We start from the raw sequence: 27,220 nt of genomic DNA on the forward strand, positions 1-27,220 counted from the left end.
GGGAATCGAACCCAGGTCCCTAGAGCTTGAAGCAACAGTGCTAACCACTGTGCTATGTGCCACCCAAAGTTCTAAGTTCTCTGTGACCAATACCCATCTTACTCATGTAACTGTCTAAATGCTTTTTGAAAGACAAAATTGTACCCATCTCAACTACTACCTCTGGAAGCTTGTTCCTGACACTCACCACCCTCTGTGTGAAAAAAATTGTCCCTCTGGACCCTTTGTATCTCTCCTCTCTCATTTTAAATCTATGCCCCTAGTTTTAGACTCCCCCCACCTTTGGAAAAAGATATTGACTTTCCAGCTGACCTGTGCCCCTCATTATTTTATAGACCTCTATGAGATCACCCCACAGCCTCCTACGCTCCAGCGAAAAAACTCCCAGTCTCTTCAGCTTCTCCTTATAACTCAAACCATCAAGTCCTGGTAGCATCCTAGTAAATCTTTTCTGTACTGTTTGTGGTTTAATAATGTCCTTTCTACAGTAGGGTGACCAGAACTATACACAATATTCCAAGAGGGACCTTATCAATGTCTTGTACAACTTCAACAAGATGTCCTGACTCCTGTATTCAATATTCTGACCAATGAAACAAAGCATGCTGAATGCCTTCAACACTCTGTCCACCTGTGACTCCACATTCAAGGAGGTATGAACCTATACCCTAGATCCCTTTGTTCTGTAACTCTCCCCAGTGTGCTACTATTTACTGAATAAGTCCTGCCCTCATTCGATTGACCAAAATACATCACCTCACATTTATCTAAATTAAACTCCATCTGCCATTTGTCAGCCCATTGGCCCAATTGATCAAGATCCCACTGCAATCCTCAATAACCTTCTTCACTGTCCACGATGCAACCAATCTTGGTGTCATCTGCTACCTTACTAGCCATGCCTCTTAAATTCTCATCCAAATCATTAATATAAATGACAAATAACAGTGAACCCAGCACTGATCCCTGAGGCAGACTGCTGGTCACAGGCCTCCAGTTTGAAAAACAACCCTCTCTCTTCTGTTATTGGGCCAATTTTGTGTACATTTGGCTACTTCACCTGGATTCTGTGAGATTTAAGGTGTCTTTACTTAAGGGGGAAAAGTACAATGAATCATAGAAACCCTACAGTTCAGGAAGAAGCCATTTGGCCCACTGAGTCTGCACCAACCACAATCTCACCCAGGCCCTGCCCCCATATCCTACATATTTACCCACTAATCCCTCTAACCTACACATCTCAGGATACTAAGGTGCAATTTTAGCATGGCCAATCAACCTAACCCGCACATCTTTGGAAACTGGGAGGAAACTGGAGCACCCGGAGGAAACCCACACAGACACGCTGCTGGGTCACTACCAGTGCTGCTGGGAAAAAGCAGAAGAGTGGCAGTAATTGGTAGCTCTTTGAGAGACTGGTGCAGACACAATGGGCAGAATGGCCTCTTGTTGCACTGTGTGATTCTACGACACTTTGACAGAGATTGTTCATTCAGTATTCTTGGGATTAGTCTGAGGTGGTTATTTCATGTTGGCCTCCGATAGCCAACATTCATCTCCTGGTTTAAACATAATGCCATGCCATTGGTCGAAGTGGTTAGCACTGATGCCTCATGACGCCATGTCACTGGGTTCGATTCCCTCCTTGAGTGTCTGTGTGGAGTTTGCACATTCTCCCCATGTCTGTGTGGGTTTCCTCCAGGTGCTCCGATTTCCTCCCACAGTCCAAAGATGTGCAGTTAGCCGTGCTAAATTGTCCCTTAGTATCTGAAGATGTGTAGGTTGGAGGGATTAGCGGGGTAAATAAGTGGGGTAATGAGGTGCGGGCCTGGGTAAGATGCTCTTTTAGAGAGTTGGTGCAGACACGATGGGCTGAATGGCCTCTTTCTGCACTGTAGGGATTCTATGGTAGGCCAGAGTATTCCTGAACTGCAGCTGCAATGGGCAGCATGATGGCACAGTGGTTAGCACTGCTGCCTCACAGCACCAGGGATCCGCGTTCAGTCCTGGCATGGGTCACTGTCTGTGTGGAGTTTGCACGTTCTCCCTGTGTCTGCGTGGGTTTCCTCCAGGTGCTCCGGTTTCCTCCCGCAGTCTGAAAGACGTGCTGGTTAGGTACATTGACCCGAACAGGCGCTGGAGTGTGGCGACTAGGGGACTTTCACAGTAACTTCATTGCAATGTTTCTTTTAATCCAATTCAATCAAATCAAGTCCAATTCAGAGTCTGAACAAGTTGAGACATTCCCGATCCAAGCTGACAAGACAGGGATCTCACCTCCCATCTTGGGCTTGATCTACATGATCCGAGCTGATTGGAGTAGGCATAGCTCCTCCTCCAAGGCTTGAATCATTTGCATCTCAGCCAAAAGGCCGAGCTTTTAAAAATTGCTTCAAATGAAGCTGAAATGTAACCTAATGACTTCAACCAAGCACAGCACGTCGAGACTACACTTGATCTTAGCCAAAAAGCCGGGAAGCAGTGTTACTGTAAGGCTTACTTGTGACTAATAAGTAAATAAATAAACGTTAATGAACTGAACACTCACAATCTTTTGATGAAACCAAATCAACAGATAGGTCATAATTGGTAATATGGGATCTGTAGGACTCCTTGATAATTACAAATGCATTGCAATAGATGTTATGTTAGATTTTTGTGCCTGAGAATTAGCTGGTACATTGTATAAACAGAGACACTGAATATCCAGTTAGAAAACATGACGAATGAGCACTCTTAGATCATGTTGTCCTTTTATTAAGCTCCAGGGACGAATGACATATCTTGTTGCTCTGTACAGCGTACATACCCCACATTTTCAGAGCTCTATAAAAAGAGTTGTGTTATGTTATAAATTATATGCGATGATTCACAATGTCACAGTTTGTATTCCATATTAACAAGTTAGACGGGTATCTTTATATTATTGAGCGTTGGTCCGTGAATTAGATAGAAATTTGACGTATCTCATTCCCGAATTCTCCAAGAATTATCAGTCTGCCCCCAGAAGTGGACATACCGACATTACGAACATATAAAAAAAAGTACAACCCCCCGTAATGCATTATAGAAGCCATCACAGAGTGAAAAGTAAGATCTTTTGTTTATACAATGCCTTTCACAACCTCGGGGTATCGCTTCCAAGCCAATTAAGTACTTTTTCAAGCGTAGTCTCTGTTGCCATGTGGGACATCCAATTTAAAGTTTATTTATTAGTCACAAGGAGGCTTACACTAACACTGCAATGAAGTTATTGTGCAAACCCCCTAGTGGCCACACTCCGGCGCCTGAGGGAGAATTTAACATGGTCAATTCACCTAACCTGCATGTTTTGGGATTGTAGGAGGAAACTGGAGCACCCGGAGGGAAACCCACACAAACACAGGGAGAAAATGCAAACCCCATACAGTCAGTGACCTGAGCCGGGAATTGAACCGGTGTCCCTGAAGGTGTGAGACAGCAGTGCTAACCACTGCGCCACTGTATCGCCCCAGCAATGTCCCACAAACAGCAATGAAATAAATGGTCAATTAGAATATAGAACAGCACAGCACTTTAACCTACGATGTCGTGCTGAACATGGTGCCAAATTAAACTAATCCTTTCTGCCTGCCCTTGATCCATATCTATTTATTACATATTCATGTGTTTATCTAAAAGCCCCTTAGATGCTCCTATCGTATCAGCCTGCACCACCACCCCTGGTAGTGCGTTCCAGACACCTACCAGTCTCTGGGTAAGAAAAACTTGCCCCTCACATCTCCTTTGAACTGTCCCCCTTAAGTGTGTGCCCCTTAGTCTTAGACATTTCAACTCTGGGAAAGAAAGATTCCGACTGCCAATATTATCTATGCCTCTCATCATTTTATAAACTTCTATCAGGTCTCCCCTCAGCTTCCGCCACTCCAGAGAAAACAAACATAGTTTGTCCAGCCTCTCCTTTTAGCTCAAACTCTTTAATCTAGGCGACATCCCAGTAAACCTCTTCTGCGGCCTCTCCAAAGCCTCCACATCCTTCCTGTAATGTGGTGATCAGAATTGAACACAATAGTCTAAAATGCAGCCTAGCCATAGTTTTATAAAGCTGCAGCATGATATCCTGATTTTTGTACTCAGTGCCCTGACCAATAAAGGCAAGCATGCAATATGTCTTCTTTATTGCCCTACTTTTCAAAGAGCTTTGGATTCGAACCCCAAGATCCCTCTGCACATTAGTGCTGTTCAGTGTCCTGTCATTAACTTTATACTTATCCTTAACGTTTGACCTCCCGATTTCAGGAGTTGATTGAGGGATAAATGTTGACCAGGACGCTGAGGGAAGTCCATCGCTCGTCTTCGAACAGGCCCTTAAGATCCCTATACCTACCTGAGAGGGAATGCTCATCCAAAAGCCAGGCACCCGGACACTGAAGCAAACTCCCAGTCCATTCAGTTTTCATCCCGCAACTAGTGGTGCAGTGAGGAAGATTTTCACTGTTTCCATAGCTTGTTATTCCAGGAACAGGTTGCTAATCTGTCACCAGGTTATAGTTTGAGGGGTGCCACTCCATATCAAGCGTGGGCTGACCAGGAATCTCTCCCACTCTTACCATCAGTCGTTTAAGTTTATCTATTAGTGTCACAAGTGGGCTTACATTAACACTGCAATGAATTTACCTTGAAAATCCCCTAGTCGCCACGCTCTGGCACCTGTTTGGGTTACACTGATGGAGAATTTAGCATGGCCAATGCACCTGACATAGAACATAGAACATAGAACATTACAGCACAAACAGGGCCCTCGGCCCACAAGTTGCACCGATCACATCCATACCTATCAGGCCTATCTATAACTCTCAATCCCATTAAATCCCATGTACTCATCCAGAAGTCTCTTAAAAGACCCCAGCGAGTTTGCCTCCACCACCACCGACGGCAGCCGATTCCACTCACTCACCACCCTCTGAGTGAAAAACTTACCCCTGACATCCTCTCTGTAGCTGCTCCCCCGCACCTTAAACCTGTGTCCTCTCGTAGCGACCATTTCAGCCCTGGGAAATAGCCTCCGAGAATCCACCCTATCGATACCTCTCAACATCTTATGAACCTCTATCCGGTCACCTCTCATCCTTCGTCTCTCCAGGGAGAAAAGACTGAGCTCCCGCAACCTATCAAACGTTTTTTGGACTATGGGAGGAAACCGGAGCTCTTGGAGGAAACCCATGCAGACACGGAGAGAACCTGCAGACTTTGCATCGACAAGCCGTGAATCGAACCTGGGTTCTTGGTGTCGTGAGGCAGCAGTCCTGACCACTGGGCCGCGTGTTTGGAAGGATTTTGACACTCTCAGTCTGTTTGACCTTGTTATGAACGCACCCTCCTTGGGCATCAGACCTTGGAGTGGGATTAGAACCCGGAGCTTCTGGCTCAGAGGCGGGGACACTACCCACTGCACCACAAGAGCTCCTTACCCTCTCAGTACTGCAGGGAAAAGCCAGCCTGAAAACACATTATACAGGGGACCATTAAATAATCTCTGTTCCATGACTGCATCTTTTAAATGGGGTTCGATCGGTCCTCAACCAGGGGGAGAAGTCCAGATTGCTGTACTATTCACTCAGCTGGTGATCAGCTCCAACACAGAAAGCAAATTACATGGACTGTGATTTATATTGCGCGTCAGGCCATTACTAATCCCAAAGTAACAATACAGCAAGACCGGGCAGGGCAGCATCAGAAATTATACTGTGTTTTTGACTGCCAGTTGTGTTAGCATTCCCTGAGCTGTAAGTTTCCAGTTGCAAGTCCAACAAAAATCAAATCTAGCTTTCACCGAGGGTGCAGCACCGAGGGTGGGCTACACTGTTGATGGTGTTGTCTTTTGGATGTGACCTTAAACCGGAGCTTCACTGGCCAGCTCCAGTGGATATAAAAGATCACAGGTGTGGTGCTAGTGTATCTTTAAGAGTTTTGAAAAAAAAATCATGCTCACAACCTTGGGTGATATCATTGTTGGGAGGAGGAAACAAAACTGTGGGCAGGTCAGGTGACAAGAGTTCAGTTTCAGTTTCAGTTTGTGGAGCTGGGGGGTCAGCAGCGTCAAGCTGAGAGAGAAGTCTCTCTCTGTCTCTCCCTGTGTTTTTTCTTTGGGAATTCTGTTGATCAACTGAAAACAAGATCTTGCTTCTCTGAAGGGAGAAAACCGGCTATTGTTGGGGCTGGACCAGCATCCCGCTGGTGTTTTGGGAAACTGTCTTATCTTCAAACTATTCTGAATCTCAAGAGCATTTGACTGCAGAATTCAACTAATGGCTTCAATCCCAGTATCACGTGAGTCTGTGCTATATTGAACCTATTTAGAGGTTGTTTATGGAGGTTGGTATGATTGGGACAGCTCATTTTTCATTAAGGGTTATATATTATTGTGGATATTTTGTTTGTAATTGTTAGAAGTTATTGTTAATTTTCTTACTATGTGTGTTAACCATATTCTTAAATAAAATATGTTTGATAAAAGCTCCCTAGTGGGTCATTTGCATCATACCTGAAATGGAATATATCATGCTTATCATAGCCAAATTAAAGGCGCAAAACTTAGGGTTCAGGCGGGCTTCATAAAACACTTTGGAGTTTCTAACCTGAACCATGACACGGGGCATTGTGTTTCAAAGGGGAGGAAACCCCAGTATCCTGGCCAATAATTATCCATCCACGAATATCACAGAAACTGCTTCTTTGGCCATTATCGTCTTGCTGTTTGTGGGAGCTTGCTGTGTACAGATTAATTGCTACATTCCCTACATTACAGCATTTCAGAAAATTTACTTCATCAGCTGTAAAGCACTTGAGGTGTCTTGCGATTATGAAAAGCACAAAATAAATACAATATAATTTATTTTGCTAATCTAAACACTAAAAATATGCCACAGAAAAGTGATTAATTACTCACTTGTGGCACAATGTTTAGCACTGCTGCCTCACAGCATCAAGAACTCGGGTTCAATTCCCGGTTTTGGTCACTGTCTGTGTGGTCTCTGCACGTTCTTCCCATGTCTGCATGGGTTTCATAGCATCATAGAACCTTACAGTGCAGAAAGAGGCCCTTCGCCCCATTGGGTCTACACCGAACACAATCCCACCCAGGCCCTGCCCCCATATATTTTACCCACTAATCTCTCTAACCTACGCATCCCTGGACACTAAGGGGCAATTTCTTAGCATGGCCAATCAACCTAACTCACACATCTTTTGGACTGTGGGAGGAAACCGGAGCACCTGGAGGAAACCCACGCAGATACTAAGAGAATGTGCAAACTCCACACAGACAGTGACCTGAGCCGGGAATCGAACCCAGGACCCTGGAGCTGTGAAGCAGTAGTGCTAACCACTGTGCTAACGTGCCGCGTTTCCTCTGGTTTCCTCCTACAGTCCAAAAGATATGCTGGTTAAGTGGATTGGCCGTGCTAAATTCTCCCTCCATGTACCCAAACAGGCACCAGAGTATGGTGACTAGGGGATTTTCACAGTAACTTCATCGCAGTGTTAACGTAAGCCTACTTGTCACACTGATAAATAAACTTTATATCTGTTTGCGCCCTTTTAGTCTTCGTGCAGTTTGAAGTAAATTAAATTCACCGAAATACATTTTTAAAAAAGTCTAAACTCTTAGGGTGGGATTTTCCAGCCACACTCGCCCCAAGACCGGAAATTTCTGCCTGAGGTCAACGGATGTTTGCATGTTCTGCCCCTGATCGCTGTGATTCCCGTGGTGGGCGGGATGGGAAAGTTCCACCCTCAATGTCGGATGCGTCTTCAGGATCTGGCATTTGGTGGTCTGGGACTATAGTCAGCTGGAAGCAGACCGAATCTGGGCACACACTGCTGTGAAGTACTGAGGACATGCTGCATGGTTGGAGGTGCTGTCTTTCAAACACAATGTTAAATTGTTAGAAAACGTGAACTCGTGTTGATCTGGATGGTGGCTGATGACACCATTTTCTGGCAGGCCCAAGGGTCCTGGTGCATGCACAGTGTGCCTCAGGGTGACAGGCTGTGGCTGTGTGCTAACTTTATTTTTGCAATTGAACGCCTCTGGGACAACAGCAGTGTGGCACCAAAATAATAATCACAGCAGCCAGTATGACACCATGCAGAGAGGAGTCTTACAGCAGGGAGAAGAAACTGGGAAGAGGACCCAGAGAGGGGGAGGCCACTGGGAAGAGAAATCACTGGGAGAAGAGTAAAGGGTAGAGACTCCAGCGAAATGCTGGCTGTGTATAGGTAGGGCTTAGAGAAGCCCCTGGGGAGCTGAGGGGGAAGCAGATGGTTGATGACTCCGTACTGCATACTACTGGGGCAAACCAAAGGGAACGCTTTGGACCTGTGGTTCAATGTGGCCAGAGATCCAGGGTTATGTTGGCAGGATGATGCTGGAGTGCATTTTTGTGAATCCCATGGAAGGCACTCTCGGGGGAAGAAACTGAACCACTGGGGGCGGAGGAAGGAGCAATTGCTGAGGCCATCCAAGTCCGAGTGAATCTTGTGGGATTTCAGAAGCTAAGTCTTCAAAAGCGAAGTGTTGAAATTGCTCATTGTTAGAATGTAACCAACGATAATGTTGGCAAGTGTGAGGTGGTCCACTTTGGTAGGAAGAATGGTAGGAAGGACTATTACTTACATGGCGAAAAACTGCAGCAGGCGACGGTGCAGAGGGACCTCGGGGTCCTTGTGCATGAGTCGCAAAAACCCAGCTTGCAGGTGCAGCAGGTGGTCAGGAAGGCGAATGGGATGCTGGCCTTCATAGCGAGGGGGATTGAATATAAAAGTAGGGAGGTCTTGCTGCAGCTGTATAGGGCATTGGTGAGGCCGCAGCTGGAGTACTGTGTGCAGTTTTGGGCGCCGCACCTGCGCAAGGATATTTTGGCCCTGGAGGGAGTGCAGAGGAGGTTTACTAGGCTGATACCGGAGTTGAGGGGATTGAGCTATGAGGAGAGGCTGAATAAACTAGGCTTGTACTCGTTAGAGTTTAGAAGAATGAGGGGAGATCTCATTGAGACGTATAAGATGATGAATGGGATGGATAGGATAGAGGTGGAGAGACTCTTCCCGCTCAAAAAAGACAGTAGGACTAGGGGGCACAGCCTCAAGATAAAGGGGGGGCGGTTTAGAACGGAGTTGAGGAGGAACTTCTTCACTCAAAGGGTGGTGAATCTCTGGAATTCTCTGCCCGTTGAAGTGGTGGAGGCTGCCTCGCTAAATATTTTTAAGAAGCGGGTTGATGGGTTCTTGATAAGAGAGGGGATTAAGGGTTATGGGGAGAGGGCGGGAAAGTGGAACTGAGCCACGACAGATCAGCCATGATCTTATTGAATGGCGGGGCAGGCTCGAAGGGCTAGATGGCCTACTCCTGCTCCTATTTCTTATGTTCTTATGTTCTTATAATATTGGATCTGTTGAAGTGCGACCATTGGTAACAAGCTGTAAGGGTCAGCTGACCCAGTAAACTCTAACCAACGACAAAATGATGTGGTGGTCACCTGACCAGCTCACTCAGTATAAATAAGAGTCTGTTAGGAGTTGTGGAGAGCTTGGTATGGCCCAGGGTGCGGCCTCAAGTGTTGGAGTAATGAAGTTTCTTTATTATACATTTTTCATTGATTTGTAAGTTGGAGTAGGTTTTGTTCCATTTTTATTGCTGAAAAGTTCCTTCTGCTTGTTGAACACTCATGAGGGGGGCAGCATTTTAACAAGTTTGTGTCTGGGTGGGTGGCTGAAAAATCTATAGTATCTGTCTTGGTTACATCTGACATTCATTGAGCAGTCTGGTTTGCCTGTTAATTCACATGTACCTCATGTTAATTCTGAATATTAGGACTGTAAGATAGATATTGCAAATTGTTTATCTGGCTTTGTATCGTGAAGTTTGTATTGGTTTGCTTAAAACTGTAGAATCTTGTGGGGGAAGGGGTGGCGTGGTGGTATTGTCACTGGAATAGTAATCCAGAGAGCAGGGTAATGCCCTGGGTTTGAATCTCACCATGGCAGATGGTGGAATTTGAATCCAATAAAAAATGGATTTGAAAGCCCAGCGATAACCCTGAAACTATTGTCAATTGCTGTAAAAACTCATCTGGTTCATAATGGCTGGAATTTTACTGGTATATTCTCCATTGGCTTCAGGCAGGATCTTACCAGCCTCAGGTGGGTGTGCTGGTAAAATTCCGGTTAATATCCTTTAGAGAAGGAAATTTGCTGTTCTTACGTGATCTGGCCTACATGAGACTCCAGGATGACAGTAATGTTGACTCTTCAATGGTCTCTGAAATAGCCAACAACAAGTATGTTTGGGCAGTAAATGCTGATCTGCATCCCATGAATGAATATAATCTTTGTTCTCTTAGTAAGTACCTGGGATCTCAAACTTTTCCTACCTTACTTGGACTTAGATGGCCTCAGCAACTGCTTACCCCACTTGGAGTATTGTGCGCAGTTCTGGTCGCCTCACTACAAGAAGGATGTGGAAGCTATTGAAAGGGTGCACAGGAGATTTCCAAGGATGTTGCCTGGATTGGGAGGCATGCCTTATGAGGATAGGTTGAGGGAGCTCAGTCTTTTCTCCCTGGAGAGACGAAGGATGAGAGGTGACCTGATAGAGGTGTATAAGATGTTGAGAGCTATAGATAGGGTGGATTCTCAGAGTCTATTTCCCAGGTCTGAAATGGTTGCTACGAGAGGACACAGGTTTAAGGTGCTTGGGAGTAGGTACAGAGGAGATGTCAGGGGTAAGAGGGTGGTGAGTGAGTGGAATCGGCTGCCGTCGGTGGTGGTGGAGGTGAACTCGTTGGGGTCTTTTAAGAGACTTCTGGATGAGTATGTGGGATTTAATGGGATTGAGGTTTATAGATAGGCCTGGTAGGTAGGCATATGATCGGCGCAACTTGTGGGCCGAAGGGCCTGTTTGTGCTGTAGTGTTCTATGTTCTATGATAAGCAAAGAGTTCCTAACCAAATCATACTAAAATTTAATGGTCTGCTCTGAGATTATAAAAGGCTCCATGGTCTGATACACAGACACAGAGCAGGGACCTCAGCCTGGGAAACAATGTGATCATGTGTGGAAGTTCTGAAGAGGCTCTGCATTAGGCTTCCAGCGCGCACACCAGAAATATTTTTAATGTTCACTAAAATATTTAAATAAGTGTCCTATGCTTATGAAGGTGACTTGTCCTCACATTGTTTAAAATAATAGGAACATTCACAACCAAATCCAGAACCAAGACTCAAATGTTTCCGACAATACAATTCCATCAGGGTTTAATAATTAAAAGAAATAATTATGAGTGACAGCATGCGAACATGATTTTTGCAAATTAAGTCTGAAAAGTCCTTGTTTGTCAGCTGCATTGAGACGTGATGCATGTTCTGAGCAGGTGTAGGTTTAATCTTGAGGTAATACTGAACATTTTTATTCCCACCCGTATTAATGCCTGTGTCTCTTCAGCTGACGGCTCAATTTGAAAATATGTTCAGGGATTCCACTGACTGGATGTATCGCTTTTCTCCCAAAGGCTAATGTTTGCCCCGCATCCCTCCCCATGCCCAGTTGAGCTCATACTGCTCAGACCCACATCCAATTCTTACCACCCATGTTAATTGAGTAGGCGGCATGGTAGCATAGTGGTTAGCACTGCTGCCTCACAGCTCCAGGGACCTGTGTTTGATTCCTGGCTCGGGTCACTGTCTGTGTGGAGTTTGCATGTTCTCCCCAAGTCTGCATGGGTTTCTTCCGGGTGCTCCGGTTTCCTCCCACTGTCCAGAGATGTGCGGGTTGGGTGGATTGGTCAAGCTAAATTGAATATAAAAGTAGGGAGGTCTTGCTGCAGCTGTATAGGGCATTGGTGAGGCCGCAGCTGGAGTACTGTGTGCAGTTTTGGGCGCCGCACCTGCGTAAAGATATTTTGGCCTTGGAGGGAGTGCAGAGGAGGTTTACTAGGCTGATACCGGAGTTGAGGAGGTTGAGCTATGAGGAGAGGCTGAATAAACTGGGCTTGTACTCGTTAGAGTTTAGAAGAATGAGGGGAGATCTCATTGAGACGTATAAGATGATGAATGGGATGGATAGGATAGAGGTGGAGAGACTCTTCCCGCTCAAAAAAGACAGTAGGACTAGGGGGCACAGCCTCAAGATAAAAGGGGGGCGGTTTAGAACGGAGTTGAGGAGGGACTTCTTCACTCAAAGGGTGGTGAATCTCTGGAATTCTCTGCCCGTTGAAGTGGTGGAGGCTGCCTCGCTAAATATTTTTAAGACGCGGGTTGATAGGTTTTTGATAAGAGAGGGGATTAAGGGTTATGGGGAGAGGGCGGGAAAGTGGAACTGAGCCATGACAGATCAGCCATGATCTTATTGAATGGCGGGGCAGGCTCGAAGGGCCAGATGGCCTACTCCTGCTCCTATTTCTTATGTTCTTATGTTCTTTTAGTGTCCCGGGATGTGTAGGTTAGAGGAATTAGCGGGGTGAATATGTGGGGTTACGGGGATAGGGCCTAGGTGGGATTGTTGTCGGTGCAGGCTTGATGGGCCGAATGGATTCTATGATTTATTGAGGAATGCTTCATCTCTTGGTGTGTGAGACAGGCCAGTGTAAATAATTGACTTTACAGCAATTGTAACATAGCAGGAAAAGGAACAGTGATTCTTTAAAGAAACTGGGCATTGCACAATAGCAGGTCCCTGGGGGAAAAGGCACGTGAGTGGCACTAGGTGATTTGCTCCTTCAGAGGGCTAGTATAGACATGACAGGCCTCCTAGGCAGAAACCATTCTATGGACAGAATGCTCCAGCGTCCTCTGTGATGGGTTTTCCCACAACAGAGATAGCTCACCATCGGGCACTGATGGGATTTGATTTGATTTATTGTCACATGTATTGGGAGGCAATAAATCATAGAACCCTATAGTGCAGAAAGAGGCCCTTCGGCCCATTGAGTCTGCACCGACCACAATCCCACCCAGGCCCTACCCTCATATCCCACCTGCTAATCCTCACATCTCAGGACACTAAGGGGCAATTTTAACATGGCCAATCAACCTAACCCGCACATCTTTGGACTGTGGGAAGAAACCAGAGCACCCGGAGGAAACCCACGGAGGCACGAGAAGAATGTGCAAACTCCACACAGACAGTGACCTGAGCCAGGAATCGAACACAGGCCCCTGGAGCTGTGAAGCAGCAGTGCTAACCACTGTGCTACCGTGCCGGTAATGTTTCGTACATGCTATACAGACAAAGCATATTGTTCATAGAGTACATAGGGGAGAAGGAAAGGAGAGGGTGCAGAAAGTAACGTTACAGCCATTGCTAGGATGTAGAGAAAGATCAACTTAATATAAGGTGGGTCCATTCAAAGTCAGATGACAGCAGGGAAGAAGCTGTTCTTGAGTTGGTTGGGAGGTGATCTCAGCCTTTTATATATTTTTCCTGATGGGTGAAGGTGGAAGAGAGAATGTCTCGGGTGCGTGGGGTCCTTGATTATGCTGGCTGCTTTTCTGAGAGAGCGGGAAGTGTAGACAGAGCCAATGGACGGGAGACTGGTTTCACTGATGGGCGGGGCTACATTCAAACTATATTTGTAGTTTCTTGTGGTTTTGGTCAGTGCAGGAGCTGTGATACATCTGAAAGGATGCTTTCATAGAGTCATAGAGGTTTACAGCATGGAAACAGGCCCTTCAGCCCAACTTTTCCATGCTGCCCTTTTTTTTAAACCCCTAAGCTAATCCCAATTGCCCACTTTTGGCCCACATCCCTCTATACCCATCGTACCCATGTAACTACCTAAATGCTTTTTAAAAGACAAAATTGTACCCGCCTCTACTACTACTTCTGGCAGCTTGTTTCAGACACTCACCACCCTCCATGTGAAAAAGTTGCCCCTGTGGACACTTTTGTATCTTTCCCCTCTCACCTTAAACCTGTGCCCTCTAGTTTTAGACTCCCCTACCTTTAGACTCCCGTACCTTTCTCTGATGCATCTGCAAAAATGGGTGAGAGTGGTAGCGGACATACCAAATTTCCTTAGCCTCCTGAGAGGCGTTGGTGGACTTTCTTAACTATAGCTTTGGCATTGAGGGGCCAGGACAGGCTGTTGGTGATCTGGACACCCAGAAACTTGAAGCTCTCGACCATTTCCCCTTCATTACTGTTGATGAAGACAAGAACATGTTCTCCTCTATACTTCCTGAAGTCACTGATGACCTCTTTCATTTTACTGGCATTGAGAGTGAGATTATTGTCATTGCACCAGTTCACCAGGCTCTCTCTCTCATAGGAACTTCTTCACTCAAAGGGTGGTGAATCTCTGGAATTCTCTGCCCATTGAAGTGGTGGAGGCTACCTCGCTAAATATATTTAAGTCACGGGTAGATAGGTTTTTGACAGACAAGGGAATTAAGGGTTATGGGGAGAAAGCGGGAAAGTGGAACTGATGCACTTCAGATCAGCCATGATCTTATTGAATGGCGGGGCAGGCTCGAAGGGCTAGGTGGCCAACTCCTGCTCCTATTTCTTATGTTCTTATGTAGTTGATTTTTTTTAGAAACTATAGAGGTAAGTTACTGAACAAATTCACTGGAGTTGGCAGCTAAACTTTCAACACACAAAAAAAATTTATTAAATGAGTAAAAATGAACACTAATACGCTGGACAAAAAGATGGAAGGATTTTGATACAAACACCGGAAAATTATTCAAGTATTCTGATTCCTTTGCCCCAGCTATCTCTTTACAGGTGCATACAAATTCAACAAGATGTAACAATTTACCACAACTGTCTTGAGGACTAATATTCAGGGTAACTGTGAACTAGAATCATAGAACCCTACAATGCAGAAAGAGGCCCTTCGGCCCATCAAGTCTGTACCGAACACAATCTCACCCAGGCCCTACCCCCATATCCCTACATGTTATACCCACTAATCTCTCTAACCTACACATCCCTGGACACTAAGGGGCAATTTCTTAGCATGACCAATCAACCTAACCCGCACATCTTTGGACTGTGGGAGGAAACCCAAGTACCCGGAGGAAACCCACGCAGACACGAGGAGAATGTGCAAACTCCACACAGACAGTGACCCGAGCCGGAAATCGAACCCGGGTCCTGGGAGCTGTGGAGCAGCAGTGCTAACCACTGTGCTACCGTGCCGCTCTAACTAACTGGTGAACTGTGGTCAGACTGACCCACATTCCATGGTAAGTGGCATATGTGACCAAAGCAGATTTTATGGATTTCCCGACAACCCAGCCACATTCTTGTTGGACTGTGAGCCAACTGGCCTCACTGAAATGTAAGGGAAGCTCTCTCTAGAGGTTTACAGAATGTTAGTTCCAGCAGGAAAAATGACGGAAACATTTTTCCCTCTAGTTCATACCAAAACAGCTGGACATGTTTCGCAAGGGGACGGAACCACAACACGCTGGCAATGCCCAGCTGCACTGAGATTGGGGGTGCCCCAATTGGAACATGAATGATGCCCACCACGGAGATCTCAGGGCCCCTCCTCCACTCCCTGATCGAAGCTGGCATTCGTCATTACCCCAGATTGAAGCCAGAGCCAGCACCTTTCCCCTCATTGGAGCCAGCTCCTCTCCCAATTTCACCCCCTCAACTTGCCCCCAAACAATCGACCTTGCCCTTTCCATGTTTACTCCACCGACCTCCACATACAAATGAATTCCCCCCCCTCCACCATGGGGCTCCCATTGGTGCCCGCCCCAGCTTTGCTCATTGGCACAAGTTGATGCTGCCCAGTTGGCACCAACCTGTGCCAGAACCACTGCTTGGTCATGGTCCTCTCCCCTGGGGGGGGGGGTATACTGACCTTTGCGTCCCGCGGGGTTGCCCATGACAGGTTCACATCTAGGTAAGCCTGTTGCAAAACGTATCAATGCGACGCCACATTGGCGCGTGGTGAATATACGGAGAGGGGCATGTTAATTATATTCAAATTCATTCAAATGTATTTAAATCAGATTCATGCCCACTCTTGGGTTTCGCTGCATCCTGCACCCCTGCTGGCAATCTCATGGATGGCAAGTGTGGATCTTTCTCAGGAGCATTTCCAATCTCCACATTTCAAGAAGTGATCTGGGGATTCTCTGCCATGCATTGCTCTCACTCAGACAGCTCCGTCTAGGATTCATCTCTGGGCTTTCTCAACTGTTCTGAGATTCGTTTCCTCCAGCATCGCAAACGCAATTTCCCATCTTCAGCTGTGCCACGCTGAACACCTCCCCTCCTCAGGCCGCAGTGAGGTCATATCCCTCTATTCCCTCCCTATTCTTGTCACTTGTCAGACCGTCAGGCTCACAGCCCGCCAGGAGGCCATATGAACTTATATGGAAGACTCCATCATTGTCTGTAGAGCCTGTTGTATGTCTATTTATGTTTATTGATGTCTCCTTTTACATCCACAGGTGATTTGGTCCACCTTGTTGTCCAACAAGGTGCATACACGCGGTGGGTTGTGTGAGGGTTGCTTTTGGATGTTGCTTCGAGAGTTGCCTAGTGCTTCACGCCGTTAGTGTACGCTTAAACTGGACCAGTTGACAGGCAACACGACAGCTCAGTGACTATCACTAACCGCTGTACAGTTACAGGGACCCGGGTCGGATCTCCAGCTTGGATCAATGTGTGTGGGAGTTTGCACATTCTCCCCGTGCTTGCGTGGGTTTTCTCCGGGTTCTCCGGTTTCCTCTCACATCCCAAAAACGTGCTTTTTAGGCTGATTGGCATCAATAAATTGTCCCTTAATTGGATCTCCCTTAATCTGGCGTACATATAATTCCATGAATTCCACCCCCTTTATTGTGGAGTTCCATTAGAGGTAGATAAAAATGTTGACAAGCGACATAAGGCACTCACTGAGTGTGTTAAAATGGGCGGCACTTCCACCCCAGGGAAAAAATCCTGTCTATCCACCCTGTTTATGCCTCTCAATTTTGCAGACCTTTATCAGGTCTCCCCTCGATGTGGAGTTGGACTGGGGTGGGCACAGTAAGTACACCAGCTTCGAGTCCAACAGGTTTATTCGGTAGCACGAGCTTTCGGAGCGCCGCTCCTTCATCGGGTGTGTCACCTGACTACTTACTGGGTCCCCCCTCAGCCTCCGTCTTTCTAGTGAGAACAATCTGAGTTTATTCAACCACTTCTCCCAGGCAATGCCTGGCTCCTTGGAAATATCTCCTACCGTGATTTTTAGTATTTGATACACAACAGATTGAGATGAAAAATGTTCTTTACCCATGTGTAAAAGGGAGCAGTGGAGTCAATCCATTTACAATATTATAGAAAGATTAGTTTCATGCACGATAAATTGGGGTGAAGTCTTGCCTTGATCTGGGTTGGGGACAGGAGATGGGAATTGCAACTATGTTGACAAGCCTTTGACAAATTCCTTCTCAGCACTGGGACGTGTTTTTCGGTGTCTCTGTATTTTTAAAATGTTCGCTGCAGCAGTCAATATTTATTGTCACTGTAGTATAATATTTTAATCTGAACTAAATATTAAGAGAGTCGACATTTTTGTCACACACTGAATTATGCTCTTGCTTTGATGCTGACTGGTAGTCAAAAGAAAGAACTTATAACCCGAAGGTAACGCACCATTGCAGAAAGATTAAGCGATTTTTTTCTTTAAGGGAAAATCCAATGCAAAAGTGCTTTGGAATATGACTGAAAAAGCGATTACAGCAGATCGAAGCTACAACTGTGTTAAAACACCAAAATTAACAACCCGCAGAGAGACTCTTAGATTCTCGGGCAGCACCCAGAGAGAGAGAGAGAAGCTGTGTTAATCTTACAAACCAGAACTTCTGAGACTTTCCTCAGACCTGTATCATCCCTATAGTAGGTCATTTGATTCATTGAGTTTGCGCCTACCACAATCCCACCAGACCCTATCTTCGTAACCCCGCATATTTATGCTGTTAATCCCCCTGACGCTAAGGGACAACTTAGCATGGCCAATCCACCTACCCTGCACATCTTTGGACTGTGGGAAGAAACACATAATGTGGAGATGCCGGCGTCGGACTGGGGTAAAACAGAAAGAAATCCCACAACACCAGTTTAAAGTCCAAACAGGTTTATTTGTAGCAAAAGCCGCAAGCTTTCGGGACAGCCTGTCTCTTTGTCTTTGTGTCCTTATTACGATCAGAACTCCCAGCCATCTGATGAAGGGACAGGCTGTCCCGAAAGCTTGTGGCTTTTGCTACAGATAAACCTGCTTGGACTTTAAACTGGTGTTGTGGGGTTTCTTTCGGAGGAAACACATGCAGACACAGGGAGAACGTGCAAACTCCACACAAACGGTGACCTGAAGCCGGAACCGAACCCGGGTCCCTGGTGCTGTGAGGCAGCAGTGCTAACCACTGTGCCGCAGTGCCGTCCAAAGTTAAGGCCTTCGCTTGTGAATTTAATTATTTATAGAATCATTGTAGAATCCCTAGAGTGCAGGGTGAGGCCATTTGGCCCATCAAGTCTGCACCGCCATAATCCCACCCAGGCCCTATCCCCATAACCCCACGCATTTACCCTGCTAATTCCCCTGACACTAGAGTCAATTTAACACAGCCAATCAACCTAACCTGCACATCTTTGGACTACGGGAGGAAACCGGAGCGCTCGGAGGAAACCCACGCAGACCCAGGGAGAACGTGCAAACTCCACACAGACCTGAGGCCAGAATTGAATCTGGGTCCCTGGTGCTGTGAGGCAGCAGTGCCAACTGTTGTCCTGTCCAAAGTTAGGCTTTTTCTTGTGAGCTTAAATAATGGAGTGAGTGAGTGCAGGCTCTATTAGTGCGCGCAAGCCAAACATAACCATCTTTCCCATTGCCCAGCAGTCATTCACATACACATCCTTTCCAGAAAAGCTTACTGGATTAACTTTACAATTGGAAACCTTGGCTGATTTCCCCTTGTGGCTGGCTCAGGTACAATGTCTCTAAGAACTCCAGCCTCTGGTAGCAGCTAATACAGAAGGGATGGCAAGTTGGATTCTGGTCTGTAGGGCTAAAGTTATAAACTTAATTTTATCAATTTCGCTGTCGCGTTGATTGGATTATCTTTAAAAGCTGCAGGACAGCGATTAAATTTATAATACCTGGGTGCTGTCTGCCAGAGGTAACATCCTTAGAAATACTATTTAAAGGCATGTTGGCTGAAGGGTCAGCTCCCTGCTGGAACACAATCTGGTTCAGTATGGGCTTTCATCTTTAAGGGAGATTTATGCAGTGAGCGGGACTTAGTTTAGAAAAACTGAACGGGGGCTCAGTCACACTTGTAGTCTCAATAAACTTTTCTTTCTACGCTATCAAGATTTTTGGAAAATGCCCCCCAGGCTAAAACTGCTCAATCCCTAAGGTGCAGAAAGATGCCATTCAGCCCATCAAATCTGTACCGACCCTCCACACTGACTATCGAGGTGCAGTGATGAATGTGCAACATGAGAGGTAGGTGCTTCCAACTGAGAGTCATGACATTGTCGGGGGGGGCGATTAAAACAAAAGTTTTTCCTTGTTGTTGTGACACCATGGAGGTGAAGTCTGTGCCTTCCAAATGTTGATAGCTTACTGATTGTAATTATTCACTCCAAGGTGTTAATGTGCCACCATGGGCGGCAAGGTGGAACAGTGGTTAGCACTGCTACCTCACAGCTCCAAGGACCTGGGTTCGATTCCCGGCTTGGATCGCTGTCTGTGTGGAGCTTGCACATTCTCCCTGTGCCTACGTGGGTTTCCTCCGGGTGCTCTGGTTTCCTCCTACAGTCCAAAAGATGTGTGGGTTAGGTGGATTGGCCATGCTGAATTGTCCCTTAGTGTCCTGGGATGCGTAGATTAGTGGGTTAAATATGTGGGGTTACGAGGATAGGGCCTAACTAGGATTGTTATCGGTGCAGACTTGATAGGCTGAATGGCCTTCTTCTGCACTTTAGGGTGTCTATTCCTTTAGAGGGGGCAAATGATATGGTAGCCTTTATCACAAGAGGATTTGAGTACAGAAGCAATAAGGTCTTGCTTCGATTGTATAGACATTTGGTTGGAATGCAACTTTATTATTTTGTTTATTTATTAGTCACAAGTAAGGCTTACATTAGAACATAAGAACATAAGAAATAGGAGCAGGAGTAGGCCATCTAGCCCTTTGAGCCTGCCCCGCCATTCAATAAGATCATGGCTGATCTGAAGTGGCTCAGTTCCACTTTCCCGCTTTCTCCCCATAACCCTTAATTCCCTTGCCTATCAAAAACCTATCTACCCGTGTCTTAAATATATTTAGCGAGGCAGCCTCCACCACTTCAATGGGCAGAGAATTCCAGAGATTCACCACCCTTTGAGTGAAGAAGTTCCTCCTCAACTCTGTTCTAAACCGCCACCCCCCCTTATCCTGAGGCTGTGCCCTCTCGTCCTACTGTCCTTTCTGAGCAGGAAGAGCCTCTCCACGTCTATCCTATCCATCCCATTCATCATCTTGTACGTCTCAATGAGATCTCCCCTCATCCTTCTAAACTCCAACGAATACAAGTCTAGTTTAACACTGCAAAGAAGTTACTGTGAAATTCCCCTAGTCACCACGGTCTGACGCCTGTTTGGGTCAATGCATCTAACCAGCACGTCTTTCAAAATGTGGGAGGAAACCGGAGCACCCGGGGGAAACCTGCACAGACACGGGGAGAATGTGCAGACTCCGCACAGACAGTGACCAATTGAACCCGGGTCCCTGGCACTGTGAGGCAGCAGTGTTAACCACTGTGCTACTGTGCCACCCATACCTGGAGTACTGTGTGCAATTTTGGTCCTTTTACCTAAAGAAGAATATTATTGCAGTACAGGGAATGCAATAAAGGTTCACCAGACTTGTTTCTGACTTGACAAGACTGTCCTATGAAGACAGATTAGGGAAACTGGGCTTGTATTCTCCAGAGTGTCGGAGAATGAGAGGTGATCTTTTTGAAGCTTATAAAACACTTAAAGGAATAGACAGTGTAGATTTTTAAAATATATTTAAAGAAGCTTATTTTGTCAGTTTATACATTCCTCATTACTTTGCCCTTGTAGTTTATTTTCTCTCTCTTTATTGTCTTTTTAGTCATCCTTTAATGGATTCTGAATTTATCTCAGTCTTTGGAGGGCTATCACTAACTCTTACCTGTTTTTCTTTCAACTTAATATTCTTCTTCTTTGGTTAGCCATGGTTGGTTTATCGCACTCTTATTTTACCAGCATGCACACCCCGGAATCGGAATGGGTGGGGCTTGCGGAACGGCATTCTCCGTTGGCCTGGGTGCGATGTCATGAGCCTCGGGCGGGCGTGCCGGTAGAAGAATATAAAATGCCATGAGCTTTTGCTGCTTTACTGTCTTTTTCGCTTGCAGATTATTTGCCTGCGACGGCCCCTCCAGTTCAGAGATGTGTCAGGAATGTGATGAGGGAGGTGATGAATGTGGTATCGACAGGAATGATGGCTGGAGTGCATCATCCACATCCTGATTTGAACCCACGTGTGTCAAGGTAGCTTGAACTGATGTCAACGCTGGGCGTCTATTGTGGGGAATTTGATCATTCTGCCAAGTCTGCGTGGAAGATTTCTTGAAAAGCTCCATGAAAGACATCCTGGTGTGTCAGGATGAAGGAATTAGCATGAAGTTATTTTTATTGGGCAAGTCTGGGTGTTCAGATTGGAGGACAAATGGGAGAATGTCAGTCCTGTGCACAAATAAGAAATACACCACCGTTCTCTCCTTTACACCCTTGGGAGTGAACTAAAATGCCATGGCAACAAATGTTTATAGGTTTTACTGGTCTATTTGAAGGTTACATGTTTTTAGTCATAACTGATACACACTCAAAGTGGCTAGAAGTTGTTGCCATGAGAGCTACTCAATCTGAACAAACTATCGAAAAACTTGATAAAATCATAGTGCAGTGCAGAAAGAGGCCATTCGGCCCATCGAGTCTGCACCGACCACAATCCCACCCAGGCCCTACCCCCATACATTTTACCCACTAATCCCTCTAACCTATGCATTTCAGGACGCTAAGGGGAAATTTTAGCACGGCCAATCAACCTAACCCGCACATCTTTGGGCTGTGGGAGGAAACTGGAGCAGCCGGAGGAAACCCACGCAGACACGAGGAGAATGTGCAAACTCCATACAGATAGTGACCTGACCCAGGAATTGAAGCCAGGTCCCTGGAGCTGTGAAGCAGCAGTGCTAACCACTGTGCTACCATGCCGCCCCACTGTGCTACTGTGCCACCCCACTGTGCTACTGTGCCACCCCTGTTTGTATGATTTGGTAATCTAGAACAGATTGTTAGCGATAATAGTTCACAGTTAACTTCACAAGGGGATTACCTCAAAGTATATGGTATTCGGTGTATAGGATCCACAACTTATCATCCATCAACCAATGGATCAGCTGGAAGACTTGTGCAATCCTTGAAACATTCTTTAAAATCTTCAAGAGAGCAATGTTCATTATCATATTGTGTGAATAGCTTTTTGCCATCTTATAGAAACACTACTCCTGGGACCACCCGAAGTTCACCTATATTACTGCTCTTAAAGAGAAAGCTGAGAACTACATTTGGTTTGTTGCTGCTTCCCGAAACTTCAGAGATAGTAGAGTGTCAGCAACAATCTCAATTTGCTAGACAAGAAGTGAGAGCAAAACAGTGCTCATTTCAACAAGGAGATCGAGTGTTAGAACATAAGAACATACGAAATAGGAGCAGGAGTAGGCCAACTAGCCCTTCGAGCCTGCCCCTCCATTCAATAAGATCATGGCTGATCTGTCGTGGCTCAGTTCCACATTCCCGCCCTCTCCCCATAACCCTTAATCCCCTCTCTCATCAAAAACCCATCAACCCGCGTCTTAAAAATATTTAGCGAGGCAGCCTCCACCACTTCAACGGGCAGAGAATTCCAGAGATTCACCACCCTTTGAGTGAAGAAGTTCCTCCTCAACTCTGTTCTAAACCGCCCCCCCTTTATCTTGAGGCTATGCCCCCTAGTCCTACTATCCTTTCTGAGCGGGAAGAGTCTCTCCACCTCTATCCTATCCATCCCATTCATCATCTTATACGTCTCAATGAGATCTCCCCTCATTCTTCTAAACTCTAATGAGTACAAGCCTAATCTACTCAGCCTCTCCTCATAGCTCAACCCCCTCAACTCCGGCATCAGCCTAGTAAACCTCCTCTGCACTCCCTCCAAGGCTAAAATATCCTTGCGTAAGTACGGCGCCCAAAACTGCACACAGTACTCCAGCTGCGGCCTCACCAATGCCCTATACAGCCGCAGCAAGACCTCCCTACTTTTATATTCAATCCCCCTCGCGATGAAGGCCAGCATCCCCTTCGCCTTCCTGACCACCTGCTGTACCTGCAGGCTGGGTTTTTGCGACTCATGCACAAGGACCCCGAGGTCCCTCTGCACCGTCGCCTGCTGCAGTTTTTCTCCACGTAATAATCCTTCCTACCATTATTCCTACCAAAGTGGACCACCTCGCACTTGCCAACATTAAATTCCATTTGCCATTTCCTGGCCCATTCGCCCAGCCTATCTAGATCCTTCTGTAGACTCTCCCCACCCTCCGCACAATTTGCCTTTCCACCAATTTTGGTGTCATTAGCAAATTTCGACACCCTACACTCGGTTCCCTCCTCCAGATCATCTATATAAATGGTAAATAGCTGAGGCCCCAGCACCGACCCCTGGGGCACTCCACTAGTCACCATCCGCCAAGCCGAATAGCACCCATTGACCCCCACTCTGCCTCCTATTTGACAACCAGTCCTCTATCCACGCTAACACCCTACCCCCAACTCCATGTCCCCTGACCTTCTGCAATAACCTCTTGTGAGGTACCTTGTCAAATGCCTTCTGAAAATCAAGAAAGACCACATCCACCGGCTCTCCTCTATCCACCGCCCTAGACACATCCTCATAGAACTCCAGTAAATTTGTCAGACACGACTTCCCTTTAAGGAATCCGTGCTGCGTCTGCTCTATCAAGCAGTTCCCCTCAAGATGCCTCGCTATTTCCTCCTTGATGACGGATTCTAACATTTTACCTACAACAGACGTTAAACTAACAGGCCTATAATTCCCCGCCTTTATGCCATGAGTGAGAAATGGGTCCCAGCCGTGGGCCGGGACCCTACCACCTTGCCTGCCATGGGATCGACGCGGGCGAGGGTCCGACAACCAGAATCTCCGTCGACCTAGGGTGGGAATTTCCGGTCTCGCTCGAGCGAGGCTGTAAAATCCTGTCTATAGTTTCAGCAAAAACAGGTCCAATTTCTTACATGGCTCAAACCAAAGATGAACTCGTTTGGCGATGCCATGATGACGAATTGTTGCCATCTGAATGAATTCTCAGAATCATCTCCAACTTCTTCAGTCCCTAGTGTTGTGAATACTACAGTGGAAGACTTAGTTGAATCTGAGCTGCCTGGTGATTGTGTCTTTACTGGTATACCACATGAGAATGATGCAGAATTAGTTGCAAGAGAAGGTTGTGAATGTAGTCCAATCCATCACGCAAACCAGCCTCCCATCATTAACACTGTTTACGCCTCCCGCTGCCTTGGCAAAGCAGCCAGCATAATTAAGGACCCCACACTCCCCGGACATTCTCTCTACTACCTTCTTCCGATGGGAAAAAGATACAAAAGCCTGAGGTCACATACCAACCGACTCAAGAACAGCTTCTTCCCTGCTGCCATCAGACTTTTGAATGGACTTACCTTGCATTAAGACACACAGTACGAGGGGCCATGGGCTTAAGATGAGGGGGGAGAGGTATAACACAGATATTAGAGGGAGGTTTTTCACACAGAGGGTAGTGGGGGTATGGAATGCTCTGCCAAGTAAGGTGGTGGAGGCAAGCACGCTAGAGTTGTTTAAGAGTAACTTAGACAGGCACATGAGTGGGTTGGAGATGGGTGGGTATAGGAGATTGTTTTAAATAAGGTTCATTAGCATTGGGGCGTCCCTGGTAAGGTAAATGGATATTGTATGATAATAATGTTTTTTCTCTTTTCATTCACAGGTTTTAAGTCGGTCCGCCTTGTTGTCCAACGAGGGGCATAAACGCGATGGGTCGTACTTGGGCTGCTCTTGGTTGTTCGAGATTGGCCTAGGGCTTCATGTCGTTAGTGTGTGCTTAAACTGGACCAGGTGCTGGGCAAGACAACAGCTCAGTGACTATCACTGTTTGCTGTGCAGACACATGGATTTGGGCCGGTGTCTGTGGGAGTTTGCGCATTCCCCCTGTGCTTGCGTGGGTTTTCTCCGGGTGCTCCGGTTTCCTCCCACACCCCAAAGATGTGCTATTAGGCTGATTGGCAGTAATAAATTGTCCCTAAATTAGTTTCCCTCAATGTGGATGGCCATAAAACAATAGATAAGGGTCATGGGTGGAGAGGGGGACTGGTGGCGTTGAGATGGCGGCGCGGGCTCGTTGGGCCGAAGGGCCTGTTTCCCGGGCTGGTTTTGTTCTTTATTAAATTGATCTTTCTCTAAACCCTAGCTATGACCATAACACGACATTCTGTACTGTCTCCTTTCCTTCTTTATGAGCGGTATGTTTTGGCTGTATAGCGTGCAAGAAACAACACTTTTCACTGTATGTTAATACATGTGACAATATTAATAAATCAAATCAAAATCAAGTGTCTACTGAAGTTCCAAATCATACTTCTAGGGTCAAGTCAGCCATATTCCTGAACATTGTATATAACCAAAGAGGAAGATTGAGTTTTTATTGACTGTGTATAAAGCTTAAGGGTAGTAGTGTGTCTACAGCATTACTGATCTTAGGTATAATATTCTAATAAGTTGTTATCTTGACCACGGAAGGAGGGATGTTATATATTTAAGTGGTTGCACGGTTGCTTTAAGAGCCAGTCACGTGATTTGATGGTGAATTCATTAGGGGTGTTTCACAGGCTGCTGATTATTTTCAATTTCTGTTTTGTGCAGAGAACATCTCTTTCAATAAACCTGTTGTGTGTTATGTTGAATCTACCTGTGCCACCAAGCAGCCACATCTTTTTATTTTTGCTTATAGTCCGCAGCGCTGAACATAGTTAGGACATTACAAGAATGGTGGGTATAGTTCCAAGTTGGGACGGTGCTGATAACTCGGAGAGGAACTTGCAAGTGGCGGTGAATCCGCGCAACTGCTGCACTTGTCGTTCTACGTGTTAGGGCTGTGGGTTTGGAAGGTTGAAGAAGTTGCTACAGTGCATCTTGTACAGGGCACACACTATTGCCATGTTGCATTGATGGTGAAGGGAGTGAATGTTGAATGTGATGGATATGGTGCCAATCAAACAGGGTACTTTGTCTTGCTTAGTGTAGAGCTTCTTGAGTGTTGTTGGAGCTGCGTTCATCCGGGCAAGCATTGAATATTCCATCACATTCCTGGCATTTGATTTGCAAATGATAGAGAGACTCTTGGAGTTACAGGAGATGGGTTACTCAGCACAGAATACTCAGTCTCTATCTTGCTCTAATTACCATAATATTTAGGTAGCTGGTCAATTTCTGTTTATGGGTGACCAGGGTGGCACGGTGGCACAATGGTTAGCACTGCTGCCTCACAGCATCAGAGACCTGGATTCGATTCCCGGCTTGGGGTCACTGTCTGTGCAGAGTTTGCACATTATCCCCATGTCTGCGTGGGTTTCCTTCCACAGTCCGGTGGATGTGCAGGTTAGGTGCATAGGCAGTGCTAAATTCTCCCTCAGTGTACCTGAACAGACGCCAGAGTGTGGCAGCTAGGGGATTTTCACAGTAACTTAATTGCAGTGTTAATGTAAGCCCATTTGTGGCACTAATAAATAAGCTTAAAAAAAACTTAAAGGATGTCGATAGTGGGTGATTCAAGAATGAGAATGTAATGCGAGTGGCATGGTGACACAGTGACAGCGCTGCTGTCTCACAGTACCAGGGACCTGGGTTCAATTCCTGGCTCAGGTCACTGTCTGCGTGGAATTTGCATGTTCTCTCTGTGTGCGCATGGGTTTCCTCCAACGGCCCAAAGATGTGCAGGTTAGGTGGGTTGGCCATGCTAAATTGGCCCTAGCGTCAGGGGGAACATGGCAGGGTAAATATGTGGGGTTATGGGAATAGGGCCTGGGTGGGATTGTGTTTGGTGCAGACTTGATGGGCTG

General features: G+C 46.2%; 1 protein-coding gene across 3 annotated transcripts in view; it reads right to left on the bottom strand.

Moving 5' to 3' along the window:
- Window positions 1–27,220, bottom strand: part of LOC145341334 (caM kinase-like vesicle-associated protein) — a 163,541-nt gene that overhangs the window by 81,337 nt on the left and 54,984 nt on the right. The gene's annotated exons all lie outside the window — the stretch shown is intronic.

Source organism: Carcharhinus amblyrhynchos, chromosome 3 (genome assembly GCF_965287045.1).
Source record: "Carcharhinus amblyrhynchos chromosome 3, sCarAmb.v2.hapA, whole genome shotgun sequence".
In the NCBI taxonomy this organism is placed as follows: Eukaryota; Metazoa; Chordata; class Chondrichthyes; order Carcharhiniformes; family Carcharhinidae; genus Carcharhinus; species Carcharhinus amblyrhynchos.